The sequence below is a fragment of the Echinops telfairi genome, unplaced genomic scaffold (genome assembly GCF_000313985.2).
Source record: "Echinops telfairi isolate 266 unplaced genomic scaffold, ASM31398v2 ScPeMD7_7469;HRSCAF=8507_1, whole genome shotgun sequence".
Taxonomy (NCBI): Eukaryota; Metazoa; Chordata; class Mammalia; order Afrosoricida; family Tenrecidae; genus Echinops; species Echinops telfairi.
The window spans coordinates 107,513,989-107,516,191 of record NW_022111373.1 but is presented as its reverse complement, the minus strand read 5'-3'; the positions used below and the strand labels follow the sequence as shown (position 1 = coordinate 107,516,191).

The 2,203-nt window shown below is 47.1% G+C and overlaps 1 pseudogene; it reads right to left on the bottom strand.

Annotated features, from left to right (window-relative positions):
* Nucleotides 1-381: 381 nt before the first annotated feature.
* On the bottom strand, nucleotides 382-1,723 carry LOC101662114 (annotated as a pseudogene).
* Nucleotides 1,724-2,203: the final 480 nt, after the last annotated feature.

Sequence of the window (2,203 nt, the reverse complement as noted above, 5' to 3'; positions counted from 1 at the left end):
ACTAAACCAAAAGGTGGATGATACCAAAGGAGTATTTCGGTGGGGTGTGCTCTGTCCATTGACGTTTTAAACAAAGGGAACACATTTTGTTTCCCCCAGACTAGTAGGTAAGCAGGAGCCACCTGCAGCAGTGTATTAAGACACTGCTCAAGTGTTCTCCAGTGAGACCAGGTGGGGATAGGATGCGGGAGAAAACTCACAGGAAAACATTGTGACAGACACCCTGACAAAAAATACATTTAGGTAATTTAAAATTAAAAAGGGGCAGGAGGCAGCATTTCTGCAGCGACATGCTGAAAAAAAAGTGTGTTACAGAAGGTGCTACACAGAAAGTTGTGGCCAGAAGAGGGCAGGAAAATGGGTCAGCAGGTGGAGAAAGCCTCAAAGCAGATTCGACGGCGGGGGTGCTGTTCCAGGAGGAGCAGCACCTTCTGAATCAGGAACCACCGGGATATCTCTGGTTCTCTTGTATGTGCCTCTTTGAAGGCCAGGATCGAGGCAATGTTTCCACTGCGGTAGCAGTAATTAGGAGCAGACCAGACTTTTAGCAGCTTCTCATCAAATACCAATTTATAGCCTTTGCACGCACGCTGCGTGCTCTGCAGATGAGTTTTAAGTTGTTGATATGAACAAACTCATTTGTGACCTTCGCTCCAAAAACCCAGCCAGCTCCTCGGGGACTGATTGCCCAAGTATCTCCTGTAGAGGTGTACGAGATTGCCCTAAGTCACTCCATTTTGTAATCATTCCTAAGTCACTCCATTTTGTAATCATTCCGCTTGACCTCAAGCGCCCCAACCACCCAGGACATCTATCACCTGGTTAAGACAAGCAGGAACATTCCGCTTGACCACGTCCTGACATTCAGCACTAACTATTCTTCTTCCCTGTTCTCATAAAATTCTAAAATTAGCTGCTTTGTTAAGGGTATAAAAGGGTGAGGGGACCTCCACTCGCTGCTGCAGCATTAGACCCTGCATGGCTATGCTGTAGCCCAAGCCCGGGTTTGTCTAGGGTATGGGCACTTTCCCATTTCCCTCTCTTTTCTGTCTTGAATAAACTTCTTTTCTGTTTGCAGTTTTGTGGGTCAGTGGTCTTGTGTTGGGCGACTCCGTAACATCTCCATCCTCAGGATGTGACCAAAGAGCGTCACAAAATACTCCCCTCTGAGAAATTTCCTGATTCCATTCCATTGTTCAAATTTGATCCAGTGTTTTGATATCAGGAGAAAAACCACCATGAATATGCAAAATCTGTTCATCCGTTAACACTGCTACTGTAAGCCTGTCAGAGACGTGGGTACAGCACTCCAGGCATCAGTATTTCCGTATTTGGTTTGACACTCATCATTGAATCCACACACCTGGGCTATGTGTCTGCTTTCATGATTTCCTGGTAAGAGTATCATACGATCAGGCCATTTAGCCTTTAGTGCAAGAAGGTAAGGGAAGGTCTCCAAACTATAGTAACCTAGGTCTACAACATCACCCATAAATATGTCGTTTGCATCAGGAACCTGACCTCCAGTTCTGAGTAGGTCACAGAGGTCATAACACGGTCCACACATGTCTTCACACACTGTTACAGGTGTCCATACAGGCTGACCATGAGACTCTTCCAAGGAGGTCACAACATAGTAACAGCCACTCAGGCCGTTCTCTGGGAGGTACTAGTTGCACAGTCGTGCTATCTCTACATACTCGCCCAGGTCTAAGGGCACCATTTAGAATAACAAGCCGCAAAGACGGTGGCGACAGCAGCGGAGGCTCCCTAACCGGGTTCAGGAGCAGAAAATCTCCTCTTTCTCCTGGCCGTGCCCGGTGGTTTTCACTGCTGGGCGTGTGGTTAGTAGACAAGCACATTTTTCCACTTCAGCCGCCGGCATTGCTTTAGGTTGAGTTGTGCAGAGCAAGAAAACCAGGAACACTGCCAGATAAGAAAGAGCTTCAAACCAAGAAACAATTTCATATTAAGGAGGCACCCTAGGGACGAGCTAGCCAGGGTGCAGCATTGCACCAACGAAGCACACCACATGCCTCTAGTTCTTTTATGCTCCCCCCAGCCCTCTCCACTATCATGACCCCAGTTCTTTCTTACAAATCTGGCTAGATCTGAGCATGTTCACTGCTATAGATAAGAGCTTTCTACACACAGAATCAGGACAGATAACCCCCTCAGGACCAATATGGAGAGAAGTGACACC